We start from the raw sequence: 13,464 nt of genomic DNA, 5'->3' as shown, positions 1-13,464 counted from the left end.
CTTAAGTCTTGTTGCATCCTCTTCATGGACAATTCATCAATTATATGTGAAAAATATTTTTCTCCATGGTATGCTCTCAAAAACTATCTTTTGTCAGCAGCCATCCGGTTTTGTTGACTCTTCTTGTCCCAACCACATCTGTTGCTTAAACAAATCCTCGTACAGCCTCAAACATGCTCCTCACACTTGGTTTCTTCATTTCACCAACTATCTTATTTCCCTTGGACCTTTTGCTTCTAAATCCGACTCATCACTCTTCATTTACCACAAAAATAGTTCTACTGCTTGTCTCCTTTTATATGTTGATAATATCATCCTCACTGCTAATTCAAAGGCTCTCCTTCAATCCCTCACCACCTCTTTGTGCAATGAATTTTCTATGACTGGCCTTGGAACACTTGCTCATTTTCTGGGCATCAACGTGCAACACTCCTCCTCTGGCCTTTTCCTCTCTCAAGAACAGTATGCTACTGACCTTCTCTTGCACGCGCCAACATGAGCGAGTGCAAACCTTGTGCCACCCCAGTTGAAACAGGTTCAAAGCTCTCCAATGCCGGTAACCTTGTTGATGATCCTTCTCATTATCGGAGTCTAGCTGGGGCTCCACAATACCTTGCCATCACTTGACCTAACATCTTGTATCCCATTCAACAAGCATGCCCCTTAATGCACGATCCGCACACTTCACATCTACAGCTTGTTAAACGGATCCTAAGGTACCTGCATGGCACTCTAAACTATGGCCTTCATCTTGTCCGCTCTTCGGCCCTAGATATTGTAGCCTATTCAGATGACAATTGGTTTAGTTGACAGGATACCCACAGTTCGACATACGATTATTGTGTTTACCTCGGTGATAACCTCATATTTTGGTCTTCCAAATGTCATGCTAATGTGTCTCGTTCAAGTGCAGAGGCTGAGTATCGCGGAGTGGCAAATGCGGTGTCTGAAACATGCTAGTTGTGACAATTGATGCTTGAACTTTATCAACCACCAACAAAGGAGACAATTGTCTTTTGTGACAACGTAAGCACGATGCACATTTCAACCGATCCTGTATAGCATCAACGCACTAAGTATCTCAAAATCGACCTGCATTTTGTGCAAGACAAAGTGGACTTAAGTGAAGTCAAAGCTTTGCACGTCCCTTCGTCACATCAATATGTAGATATCTTTACAAGGGACTTAATCGATCACTCTTTGAAGCATTCCGTTCCAGCCTGCACATCTTTCCCAAGAAGGTTCTAGCTAGGAGTGGCAATGAGTTGTGTCGGGCCGGGGTCGGGTGGAGCGAGAATGCAGCTAACCTGAAAACCGAGATAGCAAACCCTACTCAGGCATGAAATACTTATCGAGTGCAAAACCAACCCCGGCCCTGCCTCCGACGGGGACCCGAGACCCGATGGGGGACCCAAAACCCGGGAAGGAGCGGCTAGATCTAGATTTGTCTTCCTTCCCCATTGGCATAGCTCTCAGTGGCGGCTCATCTTCCCCGCGGAGACAGCGTGCAGTGGTGGCACAACTCCCGATGGCCAGGCGGCGGCTCATCTTTCCTACAGCGACGCCGCAGCTCTCAGCGGCCTGGTGGCGGCTTGTCTACAACATGGTGATAGCGTAGCTCCCGGAGGTCAGGCGGTGGCTCATTTCCCCGCTGAGATGGCGTGCGGCGATGGCATGTGACTGGTCTTAGCCTCTAGGCCACCATTATGTGAGCAGGTGTACGCAACTATGCCCTGGTGGAGGCTGCCAGGCTAGGATTTTGGGGCCTGTGAGGTAATAGGTCTCGGGATTTATGTGGAATAGACCTTGGGATTTCAAGGCTCGTGGGGCACCCCACGAGTGCAAAAATAAACCTGGACCTGAACCCGACTCGCGTTGGGACCCTACCTGATGGCCCTGTCGGACGGTTTTTATATCCGAACCCGCCTCCGTCGAATCTGAAATTGTAAGGCCCCGATCTGATCCAGTCCACTGCCACTTTTAGTTTTAGCTGAGGGGGCTGAGGGGGTGAGGGGGGTGTAATCGCATGCAATGCTCATCCAGACCGAGTCCTACGATTACTTCACCAGCTCACCAATGCTCACTACCGAGTCCAACGCCTCACACAACTCCAGCAGCTTCTACACCGAGTCACCCGGCGCCCGGAGCTGGTGAAGCATTCCACTCCGTCTGCATACAACTAACTGCATGCATGTCCGTCACGATAGACTTCATCTCTCCGAGTCTTTCTATTCTGTTGTAACCAACTACATGTATAAATATGTACCAAACACTCATGAATAGAATCATCAGTTGAGCTTATTCCCTCTTTCAATGTTGCTTCGGTCACCTGCATGCGTCAGTAGTGAGTAGTGAAAGCTAGCTTTTTGCATTGCATGCCTGCAGGTGACTAATCTGACGTGTGCACGTATAGCGGCTCTCGTCACTTCCTTACCTGTCAAGGCAGGCTGGCAAGCTCATTCAAGGAGTACTCAACAAAGCATGCATTTAGGGTCGTCGCTTATTTGTTTTCCTTTTTGCATGATGATCACCAAACAATCTAGCATATATAGCCACTTGTATGTTACTTTTGATAACTGATGATCGATAATTATTGGATCTTCACACACCAAATTGGATCCTCTCTGGTCTCAGGTCAGCATATTCAATCCATACACACCAGACAGCATCACTCTTCGATCTTGTTTTGAACAGTTTGAGAGAGTTTCATGAGCGTCGGTCGAATGAATTACATTTTACCTCTGCTCCTCCGATACCCTACAGTAAAGCTTGTATAATCACCAGAGGATCGATCGATTATTGCAACGGGTGAGTTTACTTGTTAGTTGTGAGTTTAGGATCGACCATCTCTCTGGTGTTGGATTGATCTCGGCCAACTAATCCTAACAGACCGAGATAATTGGGGAGCTCAGACTCTACGAGCACCACAATCAGAGGCGCTGACCAACATGTTAGTTGCGGTCCTACCTCTGTGCAGCACCATAAAACCCGACGAGGGAGAGTCTGGTAGGGACAGGTAATCAACTCACGAAGTCAGCCACCTCTCCCATACCCAAACCCTAACCAATCCTTAAGTGTACTGTTAAGGAGATGAAGACCGTCGTCATTTCATCCACGACTATGTGCTTGCAATCAGCTACATCAAGCTGAAGCTTCTTCACCATGTCGAGGGCCACTACACGTCTACAATCGCGATCACATCACCGTCACCGACGTGATCTGCATCAACGTGCTACACAGAATCACCTTCACCGACAAGTATGTCTACGCAAAAATCAATGACCTCCTTGGTTCCCTAGCCATCGACCATGTAGCCTTCCAGCTGATTTCGGTTATGAACATATTTCTTCAGAACTCCTACGAACTACTCGAAAGAGTATATCTAATGCAGAAACATGGGACCAAGAATATGTATCTCTTTCATAATGTGAACAATGAGATGCACTATGATATAAAAAAATGATGGAGGGAAACATGCCTCAAACTGTGATAGCTTATCTAGCTTGGTCAGATCGATGGCCTTCGGCGATATCGCGTTGAAGAATGAACACAACTTTATGATTGGGTTTCAAACGTTTGGCGACAGAATATCTCTAATTGCAATTGAAAGCATCTGTGTCATCATCAAATGACAATCATGAGACTTCATGCCAGTTAATTTCAAATATTTCATGTTTACTAGTCTTTTTATGTTGGCAGAGTAACCGGATGAAACTTTTATTCCATGCAAGCACTTGCACATTGCAATTTTCTCCACCTTGCTTAGACTGTAGCTAGCAAGACCAAGATATTTTTCGTCTTCTTGCATATCTTTGGGATGTAGATCATGTCTGAGTTTCAAACATTTCAGGTCCTTCCGTGCTTGGAGTGTATCCTTAGTTTTGCCAGGCATATCTAGTAATGTACCAATCAAACTATCACACATGTTCTGCTCAATGTTCATGACATCGCTTGCGTATCGAACCACCAAATCTGGCCAATAAGCTAAGTCATAAAAAATAGATTTCTTTTTTAACATAGGAGCTCTAAGATTATATTTCAGAACCGGGGTACTCATGTGTCTCTTTCCAAGGATAACCCTAAGTTCCTTTACCATCTCATATACATATCTCCCAGTGCGATACTTAGGAGGTGATCGAGTCTCAACTTTCCCATCAAAAGCTCTCATGTTGCTATGATATGGGTGATCCTTGCGAAGAAATTTACGGTAACCTAGATACACTATTTTTTTCAGCTCTTCTTTAACTATAAGCTCTCTGTTTCATCCAAGAAATGCATGCATGCACAATAGCCTTTGACAGTCTGGTCCAATATGTTACCAAGAGCTGTCCAATCTAGGATTGTTACGAACAGCATTGCGTGTAGGGTGAAGTTATCTCTTTTGTATGCATCCCATACCTGCACACCATCGTTCTACAATATTACAAGATCTTTCATTAATGATTTTAGGTAGATATCGATATCGTTGACAGGTTGCCTCGGTCCTGGTATCAGCATCGATATCATAATGTACTTCTACTTCATACACAACCAAGGAGTAGGATGTAGATACATAGAGTCACATGCCAAGTGCTATGACTACTACTCATATTGCCGAATGGATTTATCCCATCAGTACTCAACCCAAATCTTATATTCCTCACATCTTATGCAAAGGGCTCCTTGTATTTCCTATCAATGTTTCTTCACTACGTAGAATTAGCGGGGTGTCTCAGCATTCCATCATTGCGCTCCTCGATGTGTGATCACATTAGTTCGGCATGCCTTTTATTCATGAATAAACGCTCCAAACGGAGAACTATAAGAAAATACCACACCACCTTAATGGGAGGCATTTTCTTCTTTTCTTCACCATCGATATCATCATCATCATGCTTGTACAGTGCTGCACCACAGATGAGACACACTTCCAAGTTTACATGCTCTCTGCGATACAACATGCAATCGTTTGGACACGCATGAATTTTTTACACTTTCAACCTCAATGGGAACACAACCTGCTTGGCCTGGTATGTGTTTTTTGGCAGCACATTTACCTTTGGAAGTAATTTCTTCAGGAACAGTAACAACTATGTAAAGCTTGTATCAGACCACCCGTTGCTTGCCTTCAATTATAGCAGTAAAAGCACAGTACGCAACTTTGTGTGCTCCTTCTTGCAGCCCGGGAATAATGGTGTTTTAGAGTCCTCTACCATACGTTGAAACTTTTGTAACTCTCTTTTATTGGTGAAGTTTCCCTCCCCATCGCACAACATCTGCTCCAGATCATCGACATCAATGTCGGCTAACATCTCCTCTAGATCATCATCGACCAACGTATCTCTGGCATGCGGCATATCTGTGTATTCGTCAGCTGGCATATTGGTGGACAAGTCTTCGTCTTCTCCACCAATGTATTACCCTTCCTGTATGATCTCAGTTTCACCTTGCTCAGTCCAACGGGTATAGGCAGGCATAAAGCCCTTTGGCATCAAGTGGTAATGTATGTGCTGGGTGGTGAAAAACTATTTCTTGTTCTCGCAATCGATGCATGGACAGTATATGTATTGAGACTGTGTATTTAACTTGTGCGCTACGGCTGCTACCAGGAAATACTCCACGCTGTTCTTGTACTCTACACTCATACAGCTCGCATCGTAAATCCATCTTCTGTCCATCTACAATTATATCATTATTGTAAATCCAAATTCATAACATCTAGAATATTTTATAATCACCAACAAATAAATTACCTCACCATCTCCTACGGGTAATTGGCCCAGGTTGGAGGAAACGTCTTTTATATGCTTTAGTGTCCGCTTTCGATGAGTGTTTGTTGGTGTCATCCCTTGAATTTTCATTATTATTCAACCCTTATATAGGACTAATCGAGTAAAAATGAAAAATAAATACGCATACATAAAGTTTCTATGTTGGAGCTGGCTAATTAAATAAAATATAAAAATATAATTGTATGTTGCTACATACCTAAATATCATCATGAAATTTTCTAAATCATTAAAAATCAAAATGAATACGCGCATACCTAAAGTTTCGATATTCGAGCATGCTAATTAATTAAAATATAAACAAAATAATTAGAGCTTGCTACATACCTAAATATTATGGCTAATTTTTCTAATTCATTAAAAATCAACCATAAATATGCTCATACCTAAAGTTTCTATATTAGAGCTTGCTAATTAATTAAAATATAAAAATATAATTTGAGCTTTTTATATACCTTAATATCATGGCTAAATTTTCTAATTCGTTAAAAATCAAAAATAAATATGCTCATACCTAAAGTTTCCATATTGGATCATGCTAATTAATTAAAATATAAAAAATATAATTAGAGCGTGCTACATACCTAAATATCATGGCTAATTTTTCTAATTCATTAAAAATCAACCATAAATATGCTTATACCTAAAGTTTCTATATTAAATCTTGCTAATTAATTAAAATATAAAATATAATTTGAGCTTTTTATATACCTTAATATCATGGCTAAATTTTCTAATTCGTTAAAAATCAAAAATAAATATGCTCATGTCTAAAGTTTCTATATTGAAGCTTGCTAATTAATTAAAATATAATTGGAGCTTGATATTTACCTTAATTTTATAGCTAATTTTTATAATTCCTTAAAAATCAAAAATAAATATGCTCATGCCTAAAGTTTCTATATTGGAACTTGCTAATTAATTAAAATATAAAAATATAATTGGAGCTTGCTATATACCTTAATTTTATAGCTAATTTTTATAATCGTTAAAAATCAAAAATAAATATGCTCATGCATATAGTTTATATAAATCAATAATAAAGATAATTTCCACAATAAATTACTAATTGAAGCTTACATATCATAAATGAGGTATAATTGTATCTATATTGTCTTCAAACATCATGGCCATAGGTTCATCTCTATCATTTCAAAATTTAGAGTAATTTAGCAAATAAAATTCAACTAGAAATAAATTAAAGATAAAGTTGCATACCTTGGAATACCTAGGGCATGAGGATTTCTCAAATTTTTGAAACCCCCAAGAACTAGGTGAGTAAAAATGGCTGCCACCGAGACATCGCTACCGGCTCAAATCACTAGCCGACAGTGATGCCCTTATATCATTGCTGGTCGGTATCTTTAGCCAGCAGTGATGATAGCTTAGGCATCACTACCGGTTCAAATCATCGACCGACAGTGGTGACCCTTATCATTATCTATTTATAAGTTACGATGACTGATTTTTCCCACGTAACGTATAAAACGGTAGACCGGCAATGATGAACCGATGTATAAAACCGGTTTTATAGTAGCGAGCGATGTATTCCAGCTTCCGCAGGCGTCTTCTTTGTTAGCTTGACAAATAAATAAATATCCTGTTGCATGTGATGTATTATCATCTCTCGTCTGACCTTTTTTATTTGTTGCATCCATACTGACAGTGTACCTATCAGGCAGCGTCACTGGTACGTATACGCGGGCAGCAGACCAGTAGAAGATCGATCGATTGATTACTTGTTGGAAAATAAAGGGATCACTGGGATCTGATTACCCCGGGTTGATTTGCTGTACGTCCTTGTTAAAAAGACTATCTACAGCAATCAGAAAGGACCGGGCGTGTAGTTTTCTTTTTCTAATTTGTTCTGGTTGAGGAGTGGAGTGCCAGATCTTCACTTCCTTTACGGCGAGGGAAGAACTAAGATCCTATGGACACAGACAGTGATTCATCCAGAGTAGAAAATTAGGAGGCTCTTCCTCCTCTCTTTCTTCTAACTTCTTCCTTGCTTAGAAATTAAAATAAAGAGGATGGGCACGTACACGCACACCAAGTCACCTCCCCAGCTCGCACGTGCCGTTGACGCTCATGATCTGACGCCGATCCAATAGCGCGCTGGAGTACGTCGCGTGCGCGCTCCGTCTCCGGCGTGACCGTTCGGACGTTACACTCCCCGTTCTCTACTCGTTTCTAGACCACGCGTGCTCTTTGATGCGCACCTTGCCACCTACCTGTACGCCGAGAAAATGACACCACGTCTAGTTAGTTAATTAGTGTGAATAGACGCCTCATTTAATTTTTCAAATAATCTTTCCTAATTTTCACCCAACGTCTCTTTTCTAACTTTACACAAGATCACGTAATTATAGAGTAACTACTGAACCAGGGATCCATATATATTATGGAAGCCTTGATGCATAGCGAACCCTGAAGTTTCGACCTTAAATGCTTGGCGGTTTAACTGTAAATGGCTAATGGTCTAACCGTAAAAAGTCTCGTTCTAACCGCCGGGAACCTCTCAGACAGCAGAATAAAAGCCTCTCGGCCGGTCTTGGCGGTACAACCACAAGTTGTGACGGTCTCACGCTGGGACTTAGCATAAACATCCAGAATAAATTTCTTAGACCAAAAACAAGCGGTCAGCCTGCAAAGGTGGCGATCTGACCCCTGGAACTGCGACAAAAACATATTTCAAAAACTCTGTTTCGGTGGTGAAATGGCAGGCGCGCATGCACGAGGCAAGGCGCTTGGGGATGGTTACGCCTTTCCCACGGTGGAGCTCAGCACATGCATGCGAGCCTGGGCGCTTGCTTTCGGCCTCGACGCTCGAGCAGGCGAGATCACCCTTCAAGCGGCCTAGCGCGTCCCCGTGGAGTCCGACAATTGACTCCACACATCTTGTTCAATACGTAAGAGATGCCCATAGGCACTTATATTGTCTTAACGTCAATCACAAACTGACCAGAGTGCCACCTTGTGCTAGCGTGGGCTATCATGTATGTCGCATGTTTCCTCAATGTCATGGGCGTGCATCCCCTCGTGCCCTCCCCACGCCTCTCATGGACCATGGTGCATGGCCGCACTACAAGATCTCCAACATTTTTCGAGAGTTTTATTAATAAGTGACAGACGATTTAGTATATTTGCTACACATTCATTTGCATGCCAAATTTTGTAAGGATTTCCGGTCATTGATTTGTTTCCCCCATCAGGAAATATTTAAATTATGCTAGAAATAATCTCGGCCACATGAGAAAATATTTACCCCTGTAAAATATATGAGTTGCGGCAGATCCGATCGATCACCACTGTCCACCTGAGTTAACTCAATGGTCACTGTACAAAGTTGGATCTCATTTCTCTTTCGAAAAATATTTTGATCTCTTATTATTTACTTTCCATACCTAGATGTTCAATATTTGTCTTTCATGCATTCCAAAAATACACACAATCTCTCATTATTTATCTTTCATATCTAGACGTCCAATATTTATCTTCCATACATCATCACCGAGTTTCTCCAGAGGGTGTACCGTCACCTGCACTTTGTCTATATCATTGGGTTTTTTCACATGGTGTGTTGCCTCCCACACTTCGCCTCCAATTCCAGTTTTCTGAAAAGGGTGCGTCGTCGCACGCACGTCGCCTCCACTGACGTCTACTATGGAGGTCATCTCCGTCACGCTATCTTTAAACTAATGTACTATGCAAGATTTTTTTTTTTATCCCTCTAGAAATCGATCACCATCTTAATCCTACTTGTCGAGGATTTTTTCGTGAAAATATGTCCAGAAAATAATAGGGTTACCTTCATGACTCAGAAATTGAACATGAAGCAAGGCACAAGCAATGTATACAGGTTCGGATATCCAGTTAGAGTAATATCCTACGTCCTATGTGGATGATTATGTATATGTATTCACTCAAGTACAGGCAATGTGGCTAACTTATTACAAGGAGTAGATCGGATCTAGTCTAACCTAGGGCTAAAGTCACCAAGTTCTTTCTGTGTCAAGGTCCTGATAGTTGCCTCGAGTAGCTGGAAAAAAAAAGGAACCCCCGGAGGATCTAGGTCCTTGCCTTATATAGGGGTGATGTACCACCTCCTATCCATCTATAATCGATATGGAGTCCTACTAGTCTTCTTGAGTTAGGTAAGCAATCGAGGACTTCCTAGTATACACCTACTAGATTCCAGGAGTATCAGGTACCGCAGATTTGGTTTCATAATATCTAGAGTTGTCAAGTATGCATACGACACACCCTGTCTGTATATGATACACTTCCTATACGTATATACCCTATAGTTAGATATTCGACAGTAGCCCCTAACTCTACTCAACAAAGAGGATTTATACAAGTGCCTACTCGAGTACCGCCAAGTCCAAGCTTGGTCGAGTAAGGTAGATCAAACTTGTAGTCAAAAGAATCAAACAAGAAGATGCTCTGCTCCGAGCATCGAGTGAAAACACTTTCTATTGTTATCCGCACTCGAGACTCGATAAGGGCCAGTAGTATCGACTTATCGACATCCGTCTCTAAGTAGAGTTAAAAAACATTTTGAAATTTGAAACAACAGGTATAGGAGCATTTAATGCTCGTAGAATATAGATGGGCGTGTAGAGATTTGCATGTCTTCATCATGCCACTTTTCACACCGATCGAAGCGTCACAAAGACGGAAATGGTTATCAAAAAGACTATAAGTTTTTTGGCTATTTACCCATACTAACCGGACTGTAGCAGTCATTCCTAGCCATTGCCACCACGTTGCTCGGCATCCTCGAGAGTTACAATCTCGCACTCGACACCTCGATAGTGACAATCGGGTTTAACTGTACCACTGAGGAAGCAGTAAGACTTGTTCACAGCATCCAGCCTGTGATCCCGGCCTTTGTTGAGTCACTAGAGTGATGAGAGTCCCTCAAGCTGATGGTCCATTTGTCTCAAAAACACTTGAAACTTGTTTTATGATCTGGGAATGTCTATAACAGTACTATCATTTTGCATGTCTAACATGCTACTGCCTGCTATTCCCTTGCTTATGAAATAGAGTTAGCATAAGTAGATGCAACAACCAATAAGTATGTATTGTAACCATTCTTGATACTAGATGCCCTGTATATCTGTTGATACCTGTAAACTCAATTAAACAAGCCATTATGTGCGGCCCACGATTGAACACTCGAGAAGACCATAATATTAAGGAAAAGACTAGTGTAAAACTAGAAACCGACAACATGATGGCTTATTAGGTATAGTTGTCCATCATCAACCCGACATATGTCTCTACTGGCTCTTATCTAAAGCAGTCGATGCAAAGCAGGATAAACTTTTGCAAAAAAATATATACAGGATTTACAAAAAGTATGGTATTATTATGTAGCCCTCGACTTTATGGTTAAGGAGAAGATTACTCAATCAAGAGTAGAAAAAGGACATACCTGTACCATTGAAGTTATGTGTTGCTATAGCTCTCAACTATCTACTCAATGACGGAATCAAGTGAAGAGTAAAGTCATAGCATCAAAAGTATACGATGTAGCCCCTTACTCTCTGCTTGATGTGATAATCAAGGCAGAGAGTAGAGCGTATGCATTAAAATATACGTGACGTGGCTCATGTCTCTTCGCTCAATGACTGAATGCGAGTATAGAATGGAGCATAAGTATTCACACAACGTGGCTTCTGGCTCCCTGAATGGTGCGATAACCAGAGACAAAGAGTGAAGCAAAAGCATCAAATCAAAATTATATGATGTAGCCCCTGGCTATCTACTCGATGAGTGAATTGAGTGGAGAGTGGAGCATAAGCATAAAAAATGCGCGATGTAGCCCTTGGCTTTCTAGTCGGTATGATAATCAAGACATAAAAAAGAGTGTAAGCATCGACACATTACTCTTCACCACACGCTCGAGAGCGCTAGCCCCCGAGCTCATGATTGTGACTATTCCACGGTCATCGAGTAAAATCGAACAGGCGGGTAGGTGAGCATTAAAAACCCACTCCCTCTTATGCTCGTTTTCACCACAACTCTTGATTTGACGTGCCATCATGATTATGCACTCCTCTTTATAGATATTAGATAGGTCATAATACCGCAGTGATGTCTCAACTTTTGCCAGATGCGCTGCGTGACCCAGACGGCATCATTATCACGCCCAGCGATATCAGATCTTGATGGCTTTGTGTGTGCAGTGCGACCTATTCCTGCCACTATAAATAGAGAGGACTTGAGGCCATTTGTTTTTCACCCTGTCTTCCTCCTTTCTCCCTATACACCTAGTATAACTCGTAGAGCTTGAAGCCATGGTCTCCACTCCACTATCGTCTCTAGAGCCCGGTCCAGAAAGTGAAGAGATAGGATCTCTCACCCCCAAGGCCCCTCTCCATGGTTCCTCCGGGAGTCATCATTGTTTCTTCCAGCGAGGAGGAATCGATCGAGAGGCCTCAGAGGAGAAAGAACATAATGTCTGTCGGAGATTGCTGACTCTTCAGCTACCACCTACAGTGTCTCCTTGACGTCAACTTCATGGAACCATCGACACAAGAGTCGGCAACATGAGTCATGCAGGAGGCAGATGAAGATGGTGGTGATCTTGATGAAATCATCGACCAGGTCACCAATGAGGCCTTCGGTGACAAAGCCTCTGAACCTCCGGTGGTAGAGAGAGTGTAATCGTCTTCACCGTTGAGAAACGCCAAATTGCCTTCGTATCCTGTGATGGACCACTCGTCATCATCAGCGTTGGTCAACAGCTCGGTAGGGTCTTCACCTCGGCCACTCTCTCTGGCCTTACGCTAGCCGACGTCCAATCCTTAGCGCGATCAGCTACCATCCGAGGTATGAGTATAGAAGGTTCCTCGACTTGTTCAAGGGGAAGTAGAACCTGCACTATTTGCAAGAGTTAGGCAGATGCTTTCTGTCAACTTTGTACTAGCCACGCAGGTTAGATGGAAAAGAAAAAGTATGTAATCGAGTAGTCAATTGAATCAAATGTAATTGACTTACCTATGATTTACCTTTTTTATGAATGAAACTTTCAGAGTTGGTCGATATTCCATCAGTGCTCGAGTATCTCGCCATTTGGGGTAGATAGTTGTACTGATCCTGGTTGAGAAACTTTGATTACTATGTAGGGTCCTTCCCACTTAGGTGATAACTTATGGCGTCGGGCCTATTTCTGTACCTTTCATAGGACAAGATCCCAGCAACGAGTTTCCTGGGCTGGATTTTCTGACAATGGTATCTATGAAACGCTTGTTGATAACTAGCCGCTCGAATAGATGCTCGATCACGATACTACTAGAGTAAAATGATGTCGTCCGCTCATAACTGCTCTTGCCCCTCCTCTAAGTAACTTTCCACTCGCGATGATCCGAACTGCAACTCAGTCGGGAGCACTGCCTCTGCTCCATAAACTAAGAAGAACAAAGTTTCACCGGTGGCCCTGTTAGTTGAATTACGAATGGCCCATAGTACTGAGAGAAGTTTTTCATGTAGCGTTTTGAGTAAGCCTTTAGTCTGTCAAAGAACCAAGTTTTGATGCCCTACAAGACTATACCATTAGCACGTTCAACTTGATTGTTACTTTGTGGGTGAGATACTGAGCCGAAACATGTATTGATGCCAAATTCTTAACAGAATGTAGTGAAGGTCTTGCTTCTGAACTGGCTACCATTATCCATAATTATCT

The sequence above is a fragment of the Phragmites australis genome, chromosome 13, assembly GCF_958298935.1.
Source record: "Phragmites australis chromosome 13, lpPhrAust1.1, whole genome shotgun sequence".
Classification (NCBI taxonomy): Eukaryota; Viridiplantae; Streptophyta; class Magnoliopsida; order Poales; family Poaceae; genus Phragmites; species Phragmites australis.
This window is presented reverse-complemented; position numbering follows the sequence as displayed.